This window comes from Tursiops truncatus, chromosome 7 (genome assembly GCF_011762595.2).
Source record: "Tursiops truncatus isolate mTurTru1 chromosome 7, mTurTru1.mat.Y, whole genome shotgun sequence".
Classification (NCBI taxonomy): domain Eukaryota; kingdom Metazoa; phylum Chordata; class Mammalia; order Artiodactyla; family Delphinidae; genus Tursiops; species Tursiops truncatus.
Window position 1 is genome coordinate 95,288,999 of NC_047040.1, and position 16,901 is coordinate 95,305,899.

The window sequence follows — 16,901 nt, forward strand, 5'->3', positions numbered from 1 at the left end:
TAGGGCCTGAAGCCATCCTGCGGTGTTGCGGCCAGCTCACAAGAAAGCGAGTTGAAGAAAGGAGCTCAGGGGCACTGTAATTCACAAACCTGCAGAGTTATAAATGACAGCTATCGTCCAAAAATAGACTGAAGTAAGGCTGCCAAGAGGACTTGAAAGCGGGGCAGAATTGCAGGAAACCGATTTCAGGAGGTAGACTGGAATTGCATTGAAAGCATAGGAAAAGAGGCAGAACGTCCACAATGATGCACTTGGCCAAAAAGGGCGTATGCGTTTTTTCCTGAATATATTCAGGAAAAAACGCATACGCCCTTTTTGGCCAACCAAGCAAGCTTGCAAAGGAAATCTGCACTACAATGAAGTCTCACTTCCCCCCGGTCAAAAGGGCCATCTGAAAAAAGTGTAAAATCCAGAAAGGCAGGACAGGCCATGGAGAACTGGGAGCCTTGTTATGCTGATGGGCGGGATGTAAATTGCCAACAACCACTCAGGGAGAAGTGTATGGTGTTTCCTGAAACATCTAAAAAACAAAGCAACAGAACCTAGGGCACTTCCACTTATGGTCCTATAGCTTAGGGAAATTAAAATCAAAAAGACACAGCCACCCCAAAGTTTGGGACGCCTCTGTTTACAAGAACCTCGTTTACAGTACAAGTTCAACATCGCAGAAAGTGAAAAATGGATAAAGAAGTTGTGGTATTTACTTACAAAGCAATATCACTCAGCAATGAAATCTATGTCATCAGGCCCTTAGCAGCACAATGAGTGGATTCAGGTACGATGATTCTAACTGAAATAAGTCACACAGAAAAAGAAACATCATAAGATATCACTAATACACGGAATGTAAACTTGGCTACACAGGAACTGAATTACAAAACAGAACAGGGTCTCAAATTTAGAAAACCAACTTATGCTTGCTTAAGGGGAAAGGTGAGTTGGGGTGCTGCATAAAACCAGAGATTGAAATGAGCACAGATAAAGTTCCTTAAGCCAAATATGGAATAGACAAGAGCTACTCCTTGCTCAACGAAATGGACTCAACACCCCATATTAAACGCCTAAGAATGTACCTGACTAGTAAGTATCTTAAAACCTATGGATTGCTATGTCTCCAAAAAGAGAATCAAGCGTGTGTACAGGGGCATAAACGCAGCAGTGATAGGATTGGAGAGGTTCGGTGAGCAAATGAAGACCCTTTGAAGTCATATTGCATGGTACCCATTCCACGGGTCTCAACTCTCCAGGTTTAAGGTATTCTTCCTTCAGCTAAAACATGCATGTGGAACCCAGAGTATGATCAACCATGTGAACGGGAGACGTGTTCAAATATGTCTCAGTTTTCCTCCCCTGGTACTCGGGTGCAACATTCCAGACGCTTTACTAACACTCTCCCCCACTTGGAGAGTCAGTCCCTTTAACCTCCTGTTTGGCCCAGTTTGCAATTTCTGCGGAAGATGAACAGGAATAGCGAGAACCAATGAGAGGAGAGCTGGAGGTGTCTGGACGGGCAAATTTAACTCTCATTTCCCACCAGGAAGAGGAATTAACCAAAGGCTCAGCGTGCCGTGCCGGAACCAGATTAGGGCCTGAAGCCATCCTGCGGTGTTGCGGCCAGCTCACAAGAAAGCGAGTTGAAGAAAGGAGCTCAGGGGCACTGTAATTCACAAACCTGCAGAGTTATAAATGACAGCTATCGTCCAAAAATAGACTGAAGTAAGGCTGCCAAGAGGACTTGAAAGCGGGGCAGAATTGCAGGAAACCGATTTCAGGAGGTAGACTGGAATTGCATTGAAAGCATAGGAAAAGAGGCAGAACGTCCACAATGATGCACTTGGCCAAAAAGGGCGTATGCGTTTTTTCCTGAATATATTCAGGAAAAAACGCATACGCCCTTTTTGGCCAACCAAGCAAGCTTGCAAAGGAAATCTGCACTACAATGAAGTCTCACTTCCCCCCGGTCAAAAGGGCCATCTGAAAAAAGTGTAAAATCCAGAAAGGCAGGACAGGCCATGGAGAACTGGGAGCCTTGTTATGCTGATGGGCGGGATGTAAATTGCCAACAGACCACTCGGGAGAAGTGTATGGTGTTTCCTGAAACATCTAAAAAACAAAGCAACAGAGCCTAGGGCACTTCCACTTATGGTCCTATAGCTTAGGGAAATTAAAATCAAAAAGACACAGCCACCCCAAAGTTTGGAACGGCTCTGTTTACAAGAACCTCGTTTACAGTACAAGTTCAACATCGCAGAAAGTGAAAAATGGATAAAGAAGTTGTGGTCTTTACTTACAAAGCAATATCACTCAGCAATGAAATCTATGTCATCAGGCCCTTAGCAGCACAATGAGTGGATTCAGGTATGATGATTCTAACTGAAATAAGTCACACAGAAAAAGAAACATCATAAGATATCAGTAATACACGGAATGTAAACTTGGCTACACAGGAACTGAATTACAGAACAGAACAGGGTCTCAAATTTAGAAAACCAACTTATGCTTGCTTAAGGGTAAAGGTGAGTTGGGGTGCTGCATAAAACCAGAGATTGAAATGAGCACAGATAAAGTTCCTTAAGCCAAATATGGAATAGACAAGAGCTACTCCTTGCTCAACGAAATGGACTCAACACCGCATATTAAACGCCTAAGAATGTACCTGACTAGTAAGTATCTTAAAACCTATGGATTGCTATGTCTCCGAAAGAGAATCAAGCATGTGTACAGGGGCATAAACGCAGCAGTGATAGGATTGGAGAGGTTCGGTGAGCAAATGAAGACCCTTTGAAGTCATATTGCATGGTACCCATTCCACGGGTCTCAACTCTCCAGGTTTAAGGTATTCTTCCTTCAGCTAAAACATGCATGTGGAACCCAGAGTATGATCAACCATGTGAACGGGAGACGTGTTCAAATATGTCTCAGTTTTCCTCCCCTGGTACTCGGGTGCAACATTCCAGACGCTTTACTAACACTCTCCCCACTTGGAGAGTCAGTCCCTTTAACCTCCTGTTTGGCCCAGTTTGCAATTTCTGCGGAAGATGAACAGGAATAGCGAGAACCAATGAGAGGCTAGCTGGAGGTGTCTGGACGGGCAAATTTAACTCTCATTTCCCACCAGGAAGAGGAATTAACCAAAGGCTCAGCGTGCCGTGCCGGAACCAGATTAGGGCCTGAAGCCATCCTGCGGTGTTGCGGCCAGCTCACAAGAAAGCGAGTTGAAGAAAGGAGCTCAGGGGCACTGTAATTCACAAACCTGCAGAGTTATAAATGACAGCTATCGTCCAAAAATAGACTGAAGTAAGGCTGCCAAGAGGACTTGAAAGCGGGGCAGAATTGCAGGAAACCGATTTCAGGAGGTAGACTGGAATTGCATTGAAAGCATAGGAAAAGAGGCAGAACGTCCACAATGATGCACTTGGCCAAAAAGGGCGTATGCGTTTTTTCCTGAATATATTCAGGAAAAAACGCATACGCCCTTTTTGGCCAACCAAGCAAGCTTGCAAAGGAAATCTGCACTACAATGAAGTCTCACTTCCCCCCGGTCAAAAGGGCCATCTGAAAAAAGTGTAAAATCCAGAAAGGCAGGACAGGCCATGGAGAACTGGGAGCCTTGTTATGCTGATGGGCGGGATGTAAATTGCCAACAGACACTCGGGAGAAGTGTATGGTGTTTCCTGAAACATCTAAAAAACAAAGCAACAGAGCCTAGGGCACTGCCACTTATGGTCCTATAGCTTAGGGAAATTAAAATCAAAAAGACACAGCCACCCCAAAGTTTGGGACGCCTCTGTTTACAAGAACCTCGTTTACAGTACAAGTTCAACATCGCAGAAAGTGAAAAATGGATAAAGAAGTTGTGGTATTTACTTACAAAGCAATATCACTCAGCAATGAAATCTATGTCATCAGGCCCTTAGCAGCACAATGAGTGGATTCAGGTATGATGATTCTAACTGAAATAAGTCACACAGAAAAAGAAACATCATAAGATATCAGTAATACACGGAATGTAAACTTGGCTACACAGGAACTGAATTACAGAACAGAACAGGGTCTCAAATTTAGAAAACCAACTTATGCTTGCTTAAGGGGAAAGGTGAGTTGGGGTGCTGCATAAAACCAGAGATTGAAATGAGCACAGATAAAGTTCCTTAAGTCAAATATGGAATAGACAAGAGCTACTCCTTGCTCAACGAAATGGACTCAACACCGCATATTAAACGCCTAAGAATGTACCTGACTAGTAAGTATCTTAAAACCTATGGATTGCTATGTCTCCGAAAGAGAATCAAGCATGTGTACAGGGGCATAAACGCAGCAGTGATAGGATTGGAGAGGTTCGGTGAGCAAATGAAGACCCTTTGAAGTCATATTGCATGGTACCCATTACACGGGTCTCAACTCTCCAGGTTTAAGGTATTCTTCCTTCAGCTAAAACATGCATGTGGAACCCAAGTATGATCAACCATGTGAACGGGAGACGTGTTCAAATATGTCTCAGTTTTCCTCCCCTGGTACTCGGGTGCAACATTCCAGACGCTTTACTAACACTCTCCCGACTTGGAGAGTCAGTCCCTTTAACCTCCTGTTTGGCCCAGTTTGCAATTTCTGCGGAAGATGAACAGGAATAGCGAGAACCAATGAGAGGCTAGCTGGAGGTGTCTGGACGGGCAAATTTAACTCTCATTTCCCACCAGGAAGAGGAATTAACCAAAGGCTCAGCGTGCCGTGCCGGAACCAGATTAGGGCCTGAAGCCATCCTGCGGTGTTGCGGCCAGGTCACAAGAAAGCGAGTTGAAGAAAGGAGCTCAGGGGCACTGTAATTCACAAACCTGCAGAGTTATAAATGACAGCTATCGTCCAAAAATAGACTGAAGTAAGGCTGCCAAGAGGACTTGAAAGCGGGGCAGAATTGCAGGAAACCGATTTCAGGAGGTAGACTGGAATTGCATTGAAAGCATAGGAAAAGAGGCAGAACGTCCACAATGATGCACTTGGCCAAAAAGGGCGTATGCGTTTTTTCCTGAATATATTCAGGAAAAAACGCATACGCCCTTTTTGGCCAACCAAGCAAGCTTGCAAAGGAAATCTGCACTACAATGAAGTCTCACTTCCCCCCGGTCAAAAGGGCCATCTGAAAAAAGTGTAAAATCCAGAAAGGCAGGACAGGCCATGGAGAACTGGGAGCCTTGTTATGCTGATGGGCGGGATGTAAATTGCCAACAGACCCTCGGGAGAAGTGTATGGTGTTTCCTGAAACATCTAAAAAACAAAGCAACAGAGCCTAGGGCACTGCCACTTATGGTCCTATAGCTTAGGGAAATTAAAATCAAAAAGACACAGCCACCCCAAAGTTTGGGACGCCTCTGTTTACAAGAACCTCGTTTACAGTACAAGTTCAACATCGCAGAAAGTGAAAAATGGATAAAGAAGTTGTGGTATTTACTTACAAAGCAATATCACTCAGCAATGAAATCTATGTCATCAGGCCCTTAGCAGCACAATGAGTGGATTCAGGTATGATGATTCTAACTGAAATAAGTCACACAGAAAAAGAAACATCATAAGATATCAGTAATACACGGAATGTAAACTTGGCTACACAGGAACTGAATTACAGAACAGAACAGGGTCTCAAATTTAGAAAACCAACTTATGCTTGCTTAAGGGGAAAGGTGAGTTGGGGTGCTGCATAAAACCAGAGATTGAAATGAGCACAGATAAAGTTCCTTAAGTCAAATATGGAATAGACAAGAGCTACTCCTTGCTCAACGAAATGGACTCAACACCGCATATTAAACGCCTAAGAATGTACCTGACTAGTAAGTATCTTAAAACCTATGGATTGCTATGTCTCCGAAAGAGAATCAAGCATGTGTACAGGGGCATAAACGCAGCAGTGATAGGATTGGAGAGGTTCGGTGAGCAAATGAAGACCCTTTGAAGTCATATTGCATGGTACCCATTCCACGGGTCTCAACTCTCCAGGTTTAAGGTATTCTTCCTTCAGCTAAAACATGCATGTGGAACCCAAGTATGATCAACCATGTGAACGGGAGACGTGTTCAAATATGTCTCAGTTTTCCTCCCCTGGTACTCGGGTGCAACATTCCAGACGCTTTACTAACACTCTCCCGACTTGGAGAGTCAGTCCCTTTAACCTCCTGTTTGGCCCAGTTTGCAATTTCTGCGGAAGATGAACAGGAATAGCGAGAACCAATGAGAGGCTAGCTGGAGGTGTCTGGACGGGCAAATTTAACTCTCATTTCCCACCAGGAAGAGGAATTAACCAAAGGCTCAGCGTGCCGGGCCGGAACCAGATTAGGGCCTGAAGCCATCCTGCGGTGTTGCGGCCAGGTCACAAGAAAGCGAGTTGAAGAAAGGAGCTCAGGGGCACTGTAATTCACAAACCTGCAGAGTTATAAATGACAGCTATCGTCCAAAAATAGACTGAAGTAAGGCTGCCAAGAGGACTTGAAAGCGGGGCAGAATTGCAGGAAACCGATTTCAGGAGGTAGACTGGAATTGCATTGAAAGCATAGGAAAAGAGGCAGAACGTCCACAATGATGCACTTGGCCAAAAAGGGCGTATGCGTTTTTTCCTGAATATATTCAGGAAAAAACGCATACGCCCTTTTTGGCCAACCAAGCAAGCTTGCAAAGGAAATCTGCACTACAATGAAGTCTCACTTCCCCCCGGTCAAAAGGGCCATCTGAAAAAAGTGTAAAATCCAGAAAGGCAGGACAGGCCATGGAGAACTGGGAGCCTTGTTATGCTGATGGGCGGGATGTAAATTGCCAACAGACACTCGGGAGAAGTGTATGGTGTTTCCTGAAACATCTAAAAAACAAAGCAACAGAGCCTAGGGCACTGCCACTTATGGTCCTATAGCTTAGGGAAATTAAAATCAAAAAGACACAGCCACCCCAAAGTTTGGGACGCCTCTGTTTACAAGAACCTCGTTTACAGTACAAGTTCAACATCGCAGAAAGTGAAAAATGGATAAAGAACTTGTGGTACTTACGTACAATGCAGTATCACTCAGCAATGAAATCTATGTCATCAGGCCCGTAGCAGCATAATGAGTGGATTCAGGTACGATGATTCTAACTGAAATAAGTCACACAGAAAAAGAAACATCATAAGATATCACTAATACACGGAATGTAAACTTGGCTACACAGGAACTGCATTCCAAAACAGAACAGGGTCTCAAATTTAGAAAACCAACTTATGCTTGCTTAAGGGTAAAGGTGAGTTGGGGTGCTGCATAAAACCAGAGATTGAAATGAGCACAGATAAAGTTCCTTAAGCCAAATATGGAATAGACAAGAGCTACTCCTTGCTCAACGAAATGGACTCAACACCGCATATTAAACGCCTAAGAATGTACCTGACTAGTAAGTATCTTAAAACCTATGGATTGCTATGTCTCCGAAAGAGAATCAAGCGTGTGTACAGGGGCATAAACGCAGCAGTGATAGGATTGGAGAGGTTCGGTGAGCAAATGAAGACCCTTTGAAGTCATATTGCATGGTACCCATTCCACGGGTCTCAACTCTCCAGGTTTAAGGTATTCTTCCTTCAGCTAAAACATGCATGTGGAACCCAGAGTATGATCAACCATGTGAACGGGAGACGTGTTCAAATATGTCTCAGTTTTCCTCCCCTGGTACTCGGGTGCAACATTCCAGACGCTTTACTAACACTCTCCCCACTTGGAGAGTCAGTCCCTTTAACCTCCTGTTTGGCCCAGTTTGCAATTTCTGCGGAAGATGAACAGGAATAGCGAGAACCAATGAGAGGCTAGCTGGAGGTGTCTGGACGGGCAAATTTAACTCTCATTTCCCACCAGGAAGAGGAATTAACCAAAGGCTCAGCGTGCCGGGCCGGAACCAGATTAGGGCCTGAAGCCATCCTGCGGTGTTGCGGCCAGGTCACAAGAAAGCGAGTTGAAGAAAGGAGCTCAGGGGCACTGTAATTCACAAACCTGCAGAGTTATAAATGACAGCTATCGTCCAAAAATAGACTGAAGTAAGGCTGCCAAGAGGACTTGAAAGCGGGGCAGAATTGCAGGAAACCGATTTCAGGAGGTAGACTGGAATTGCATTGAAAGCATAGGAAAAGAGGCAGAACGTCCACAATGATGCACTTGGCCAAAAAGGGCGTATGCGTTTTTTCCTGAATATATTCAGGAAAAAACGCATACGCCCTTTTTGGCCAACCAAGCAAGCTTGCAAAGGAAATCTGCACTACAATGAAGTCTCACTTCCCCCCGGTCAAAAGGGCCATCTGAAAAAAGTGTAAAATCCAGAAAGGCAGGACAGGCCATGGAGAACTGGGAGCCTTGTTATGCTGATGGGCGGGATGTAAATTGCCAACAGACACTCGGGAGAAGTGTATGGTGTTTCCTGAAACATCTAAAAAACAAAGCAACAGAGCCTAGGGCACTGCCACTTATGGTCCTATAGCTTAGGGAAATTAAAATCAAAAAGACACAGCCACCCCAAAGTTTGGAACGGCTCTGTTTACAAGAACCTCGTTTACAGTACAAGTTCAACATCGCAGAAAGTGAAAAATGGATAAAGAAGTTGTGGTATTTACTTACAAAGCAATATCACTCAGCAATGAAATCTATGTCATCAGGCCCTTAGCAGCACAATGAGTGGATTCAGGTATGATGATTCTAACTGAAATAAGTCACACAGAAAAAGAAACATCATAAGATATCAGTAATACACGGAATGTAAACTTGGCTACACAGGAACTGAATTACAGAACAGAACAGGGTCTCAAATTTAGAAAACCAACTTATGCTTGCTTAAGGGTAAAGGTGAGTTGGGGTGCTGCATAAAACCAGAGATTGAAATGAGCACAGATAAAGTTCCTTAAGCCAAATATGGAATAGACAAGAGCTACTCCTTGCTCAACGAAATGGACTCAACACCGCATATTAAACGCCTAAGAATGTACCTGACTAGTAAGTATCTTAAAACCTATGGATTGCTATGTCTCCGAAAGAGAATCAAGCATGTGTACAGGGGCATAAACGCAGCAGTGATAGGATTGGAGAGGTTCGGTGAGCAAATGAAGACCCTTTGAAGTCATATTGCATGGTACCCATTCCACGGGTTCTCAACTACTCCAGGTTTAAGGTATTCTTCCTTCAGCTAAAACATGCATGTGGAACCCAGAGTATGATCAACCATGTGAACGGGAGACGTGTTCAAATATGTCTCAGTTTTCCTCCCCTGGTACTCGGGTGCAACATTCCAGACGCTTTACTAACACTCTCCCCACTTGGAGAGTCAGTCCCTTTAACCTCCTGTTTGGCCCAGTTTGCAATTTCTGCGGAAGATGAACAGGAATAGCGAGAACCAATGAGAGGCTAGCTGGAGGTGTCTGGACGGGCAAATTTAACTCTCATTTCCCACCAGGAAGAGGAATTAACCAAAGGCTCAGCGTGCCGGGCCGGAACCAGATTAGGGCCTGAAGCCATCCTGCGGTGTTGCGGCCAGGTCACAAGAAAGCGAGTTGAAGAAAGGAGCTCAGGGGCACTGTAATTCACAAACCTGCAGAGTTATAAATGACAGCTATCGTCCAAAAATAGACTGAAGTAAGGCTGCCAAGAGGACTTGAAAGCGGGGCAGAATTGCAGGAAACCGATTTCAGGAGGTAGACTGGAATTGCATTGAAAGCATAGGAAAAGAGGCAGAACGTCCACAATGATGCACTTGGCCAAAAAGGGCGTATGCGTTTTTTCCTGAATATATTCAGGAAAAAACGCATACGCCCTTTTTGGCCAACCAAGCAAGCTTGCAAAGGAAATCTGCACTACAATGAAGTCTCACTTCCCCCCGGTCAAAAGGGCCATCTGAAAAAAGTGTAAAATCCAGAAAGGCAGGACAGGCCATGGAGAACTGGGAGCCTTGTTATGCTGAAGGGCGGGATGTAAATTGCCAAAAACCACTCGGGAGAAGTGTATGGTGTTTCCTGAAACATCTAAAAAACAAAGCAACAGAGCCTAGGGCACTTCCACTTATGGTCCTATAGCTTAGGGAATTTAAAATCAAAAAGACACAGCCACCCCAAAGTTTGGAACGGCTCTGTTTACAAGAACCTCGTTTACAGTACAAGTTCAACATCGCAGAAAGTGAAAAATGGATAAAAAAGTTGTGGTATTTACTTACAAAGCAATATCACTCAGCAATGAAATCTGTGTCATCAGGCCCTTAGCAGCACAATGAGTGGATTCAGGTATGATGATTCTAACTTAAATAAGTCACACAGAAAAAGAAACATCATAAGATATCAGTAGGGCGGAGGTCGGGGCTGCGTAGTGGGAGGCGGACTGGCGAGGGGCGCCGGAAGAGCTGCAGGTGCGGCCCAGCGGCCGATTCCGCGGGCCCGCCGAGCCAGGAGGTACTGAGCCGCCGCCGCCGCCGCCGCCGCCCTCGGCCCGGCCTGCAGCGGGGTATGGGGGCGGTGCGGCCCCTCGGCCCCCTCCCCCTCTCTCCCTCCTCTCCACCCCTCCCCTTCCCGTGGTCTCGGGCTCCCGGACCCTCCCCCAGGGCCGCATTCTCCTCTCCCCGTCTTCCTGTCCTCTTCCGCTGTCCTCTCGTTCCCCACCCCCAAGCATGAACACCCCTCCGCGTCCCAGGCGTCTCCCGTCGCCCCTCCCCCCTCCCCGGGGGTCCGCCCTCCAGCGTTCCGGGGGTTCCCGAGGTCTCTCCAGCGGCAGCTTTCTGTAAGCGCGGTCCCGAAGATGGGAGGCGCGGTGAGTGCTGGTGAAGACAACGACGAGCTGATAGACCATCTGAAGGCGGCGCAGTACATCCGCTCCGAGCTGGTGGAGCAGGCCTTCCGAGCTGTTGACCGCGCCGACTATTACCTCGAGGAGTTTAAGGAGAACGCGTACAAGGACCTGGCGTGGAAGCACGGGAACATCCACCTCTCTGCTCCGTGCATCTATTCGGAGGTGATGGAGGCCCTGGACCTGCAGCCTGGCCTTTCCTTCCTGAACCTGGGCAGCGGCACCGGCTACCTCAGCTCCATGGTGGGGCTCATCCTCGGTCCTTTTGGTGTGAACCACGGGGTGGAACTCCATTCAGATGTGACAGAGTATGCGAAGCAGAAGCTGGACTTTTTCATCAGGACGAGTGACAGCTTCGACAAGTTTGACTTCTGCGAGCCCTCCTTCGTCACCAGCAATTGCCTGGAGATCTCTCCAGGCTGCTCTCAGTATGACCGGGTGTACTGCGGGGCAGGCGTGCAGAAGCAGCACGAGGGGTACATGAAGAGCCTCCTCAAAGTCGGGGGCGTCCTGGTCATGCCGCTGGAAGAGAAGTTGACTAAGATAACTCGGATGGGTCCTTCCGCCTGGGAAACCAAAAAGATTCTGGCTGTGTCTTTTGCTCCACTCGTCCAGCCCTGCCAGTCGGAGTCAGGAGAATCACGACTTGTCCACACCCCTGGCGGTTCGCAGCCTCCAGGACCTGGCGCGCATTGCCATCCGGGGCACCATTAAGAAGGTCATCCACCAGGAAGCTGTGAACAAAAACGGGAACGGACTGAAGAACACTCCCAGGTTTAAACGGAGGAGAGTTCGCCGCCGCCGAATGGAAACGATTGTCTTTTTGGACAAAGAGGTGTTTGCCAGTCGGCTCTCCAACCCCTCTGATGACACCAGCTGCGGAGACCTGGAAGACGAGCGGCAAGAAGAAGAGGTGACAACCCCGCCGGACACCAAGCCCGAGCCCCCGGTGAACTTCCTGCGTGAGAAGGTCCTGAGCCTCCCTCTGCCAGATCCCCTGAAGTACTACCTGCTTTATTACAGAGAAAAGTAAGTCTGTGGTCCAGGGGAGGAGGCCAAGCCTTCCTGGAGGGCTGCCCGCAGCAGGTGCACTGGAGGAGGAAGGGGCTCCCGCTCTGCATCTCGTCTTCTCGTCTGTCCTTGACTGTCCTGTAGAGTTTTCATCCAGTCATCTGATTTCTGTAAACATAGTCTGACAAACATAAGGTGCAAGGGGGAATGTCTCAAAAGGGCGAGAGTCTCCTGGAGGAGGGGTTGACTTCACACTCTCAGGAAATGCTGAGGTCTACACGTGGAGGTGGCCTGGAGACCGTTTCTTACACAAGGTACACGTGTCTGCATCAGAAAGGAAAACTGAAGTTGAAATTAATCTGTGTTTCTTATAAAAGGTGAGACAAAAAGCACAAGTTGCTAAGTGTATGAAATCTTTTCTGAGTGGGACACGCCTATGTGCAAGTTTGAATTTTACGGAATCAACCTCTTAATTACTGGCACCGAGTAATTAAAGATTTATTAAAAGATTAATTTAAAAGATTTAACTAAATGTTTTAGTTATTTGGAACGTGGATACTTGATTGAAAAGCCCTCTCTTATTTTAAGTAAATTAATTACATCTTACGTGAGTTGTCAATTGTAATTTTAAAAAACAAAAATTGTGATGGGGAGAGGAATGAACGTATCAGATTGCCAGGTGTCTTTGTGGAATTGCAAAAGAATTCCAAGGCATTTTTTTCTGACACCTTTTGTTACCTTTAAAGTAACCAACATTGAGTAATCCCGTCAAAGAAAGTCCTGAAGAATGAAACAAGTGTTGTGTGTAAGTAATGAGCTGCATTACTTTTGCCCCAGAGACAGAGAGTACTGTTGACTCAACTTTAAATACAGTCAACGGTGTCTAAGGCTCAGTCCTCAGAGCAGGTGGGAAGTACTGGCTGCAGGAAATGGATTGGGGACGGTGTAGACGGCCTGTGGGTTGGTGTTTTGTTTTTTTTTTCAGTTGGCTATTGTTCTGTAATCACATAACAGTACTGATTCATAGATTTTATCTTTTATAATTCTGGAGAAAAATATTTGTTAGTTTTGTAATTTTTCCTAAGAACAAACGCGTGTTTGGTACATTGCATTAGAACAGTTTCACTCAAGTTTGACTTGTGGAATCCATCTTCTCCAGCGCTGTGTGTTGAGAGCTTCCTGTCTTATTAAGTCGTGGGTCTAGAAGAAGAGGCCGTCCTTTTAGTTAGGTGGCAGGATGTTTACAAGTGACACTGCTTCTTCCAAAACATTGGTTCTTTTCAGACTTTTCAGTTTTAACCAAAGTTAAACCCCAAATCAGAGTCATCCAGATTTTATGATTCATTTGATCTCTCAGCCTCTCAGGAGTTGCTGGATTTCAGTGTCTTTGTGGTTTTACCAGCTTCGCGGAGTTCTGGTTATTTTGTTTTGCCATTTATGCTTTTTTAAAGTAACTGAGTCATTTTATCACAGAACACTGCGTGCACACATAGCTGGGAAAGCGGGTATATTGCCCTAAATGGGTACCGTTAAGCTGTTGTAAAGAAGGGTTTCTTCATAGTCGTGTTTACCTGCCTTTAACTGAACGTCAAGCCTCATTGTCTCAGAGAGAAAAGCATGAGTCACGTTTACTTGCTAAGACTTCGGTTTGCAGATCTTGTTGACGTCATTCTAATTGATTTGTAGAGACCTCTGCAACACGTGGACGTTTTTGGACATGATATCTGAAATATTTTATATTAGGTGGCTTGACTAAATGTTTTTCTGTAATTGTATATGGATTTCCTTTTTTTTCAACCACATTTGCCTTTATGCTAGATTGTAGAAAGTCTTTGCGAGGCATAAGACATGTTTTCCCCTATGTATGTTAAACCTTTCCTAACATTTTGTATTTACATGTTGGTTTGTGACTTTTAAACCAGAATTTGGTTACAAGATATATATATATAGATATTGAATATAATATATGTGAAATAATTTGGTATTGATCTATCTAATAAACATAAAGGAGAATCATCAGTGAGTTTCCCTGTGTGTCAGCACCTTTCTCCGGAGTCAGTCTGAGACACTACTTTCTGTTTTCAGACAGATGACTTATATATATAGTCTGTGTTGTCTGCAAGCTCTGTATTGTAAACCACATTCTAGACAATGGCTGACTTTTGTGTTTCGATTAGTCTGTATTTTTATATGTGACTTTCGTCTTGCAAGTAGTGCAGCCATAGACATGTGCAAAACAAGCAACAAATGTATAATATTAAGCACATAAGACAGAAGCCAGCTGCGTATTTAAAAGTATTTTTGCCCATCTGGAACTTTCAGGGGATTAAGGCGAGAAATATGAAACAAAGGTTTTGATGAACTGATACACAAGCGATACCAATAAAGGTAGTTACGGCAAAAAAAAAAAAAAAAGATATCAGTAATACACGGAATGTAAACTTGGCTACACAGGAACTGAATTACAGAACAGAACAGGGTCTCAAATTTAGAAAACCAACTTATGCTTGCTTAAGGGGAAAGGTGAGTTGGGGTGCTGCATAAAACCAGATTGAAATGAGCACAGATAAAGTTCCTTAAGCCAAATATGGAATAGACAAGAGCTACTCCTTGCTCAACGAAATGGACTCAACACCGCATATTAAACGCCTAAGAATGTACCTGACTAGTAAGTATCTTAAAACCTATGGATTGCTATGTCTCCGAAAGAGAATCAAGCATGTGTACAGGGGCATAAACGCAGCAGTGATAGGATTGGAGAGGTTCGGTGAGCAAATGAAGACCCTTTGAAGTCATATTGCATGGTACCCATTCCACGGGTTTCAACTACCCAGGTTTAAGGTATTCTTCCTTCAGCTAAAACATGCATGTGGAACCTAGAGTATGATCAACCATGTGATCGGGAGACGTGTTCAAATATGTCTCAGTTTTCGTACCCTGGTACTCGGGTGCAACATTCCAGACGCTTTACTAACACTCTCCCGACTTGGAGAGTCAGTCCCTTTAACCTCCTGTTTGGCCCAGTTTGCAATTTCTGCGGAAGATGAACAGGAATAGCGAGAACCAATGAGAGACTAGCTGGAGGTGTCTGGACGGGCAAATTTAACTCTCATTTCCCACCAGGAAGAGGAATTAACCAAAGGCTCAGCGTGCCGTGCCGGAACCAGATTAGGGCCTGAAGCCATCCTGCGGTGTTTCGGCCAGCTCACAAGAAAGCGAGTTGAAGAAAGGAGCTCAGGGGCACTGTAATTCACAAACCTGCAGAGTTATAAATGACAGCTATCGTCCAAAAATAGACTGAAGTAAGGCTGCCAAGAGGACTTGAAAGCGGGGCAGAATTGCAGGAAACCGATTTCAGGAGGTAGACTGGAATTACATTGAAAGCATAGGAAAAGAGGCAGAACGTCCACAATGATGCACTTGGCCAAAAAGGGCGTATGCGTTTTTTCCTGAATATATTCAGGAAAAAACGCATACGCCCTTTTTGGCCAACCAAGCAAGCTTGCAAAGGAAATCTGCACTACAATGAAGTCTCACTTCCCCCCGGTCAAAAGGGCCATCTGAAAAAAGTGTAAAATCCAGAAAGGCAGGACAGGCCATGGAGAACTGGGAGCCTTGTTATGCTGATGGGCGGGATGTAAATTGCCAACAACCACTCGGGAGAAGTGTATGGTGTTTCCTGAAACATCTAAAAAACAAAGCAACAGAACCTAGGGCACTTCCACTTATGGTCCTATAGCTTAGGGAAATTAAAATCAAAAAGACACAGCCACCCCAAAGTTTGGAACGGCTCTGTTTACAAGAACCTCAGTTTACAGTACAAGTTCAACATCGCAGAAAGTGAAAAATGGATAAAAAAGTTGTGGTATTTACTTACAAAGCAATATCACTCAGCAATGAAATCTGTGTCATCAGGCCCTTAGCAGCACAATGAGTGGATTCAGGTATGATGATTCTAACTGAAATAAGTCACACAGAAAAAGAAACATCATAAGATATCAGTAATACACGGAATGTAAACTTGGCTACACAGGAACTGAATTACAGAACAGAACAGGGTCTCAAATTTAGAAAACCAACTTATGCTTGCTTAAGGGTAAAGGTGAGTTGGGGTGCTGCATAAAACCAGAGATTGAAATGAGCACAGATAAAGTTCCTTAAGCCAAATATGGAATAGACAAGAGCTACTCCTTGCTCAACGAAATGGACTCAACACCCCATATTAAACGCCTAAGAATGTTCCTGACTAGTAAGTATCTTAAAACCTATGGATTGCTATGTCTCCGAAAGAGAATCAAGCATGTGTACAGGGGCATAAACGCAGCAGTGATAGGATTGGAGAGGTTCGTGAGCAAATGAAGACCCTTTGAAGTCATATTGCATGGTACCCATTCCACGGGTTTCAACTACCCAGGTTTAAGGTATTCTTCCTTCAGCTAAAACATGCATGTGGAACCTAGAGTATGATCAACCATGTGATCGGGAGACGTGTTCAAATATGTCTCAGTTTTCGTACGCTGGTACTCGGGTGCAACATTCCAGACGCTTTACTAACACTCTCCCCACTTGGAGAGTCAGTCCCTTTAACCTCCTGTTTGGCCCAGTTTGCAATTTCTGTGGAAGATGAACAGGAATAGCGAGAACCAATGAGAGACTAGCTGGAGGTGTCTGGATGGGCAAATTTAACTCTCATTTCCCACCAGGAAGAGGAATTAACCAAAGGCTCAGCGTGCCGTGCCAGAACCAGATTAGGGCCTGAAGACATCCTGCGGTGTTGCGGCCAGGTCACAAGAAAGCGAGTTGAAGAAAGGAGCTCAGGGGCACTGTAATTCACAAACCTGCAGAGTTATAAATGACAGCTATCGTCCAAAAATAGACTGAAGTAAGGCTGCCAAGAGGACTTGAAAGCGGGGCAGAATTGCAGGAAACCGATTTCAGGAGGTAGACTGGAATTGCATTGAAAGCATAGGAAAAGAGGCAGAACGTCCACAATGATGCACTTGGCCAAAAAGGGCGTATGCGTTTTTTCCTGAATATATTCAGGAAAAAACGCATACGCCCTTTTTGGCCAACCAA

General features: G+C 45.1%; 1 long non-coding RNA gene and 1 pseudogene across 1 annotated transcript in view; one reads left to right on the forward strand and one right to left on the reverse strand.

Moving 5' to 3' along the window:
- Nucleotides 1–708: 708 nt before the first annotated feature.
- The window catches only part of LOC141279104 (uncharacterized), a 199,670-nt gene continuing 183,477 nt past the window's right edge, over nucleotides 709–16,901 (reverse strand). Inside the window, exons 2-3 of the long non-coding RNA XR_012332860.1 lie at nucleotides 7,026–7,111; nucleotides 709–790 (exon numbers count right to left, since the gene is read on the reverse strand). This is a non-coding gene — a long non-coding RNA (uncharacterized lncRNA). The remainder of the gene's footprint in view (nucleotides 791–7,025; nucleotides 7,112–16,901) is intronic.
- Nucleotides 10,300–14,242, forward strand: LOC117312984 (protein-L-isoaspartate O-methyltransferase domain-containing protein 2 pseudogene; annotated as a pseudogene).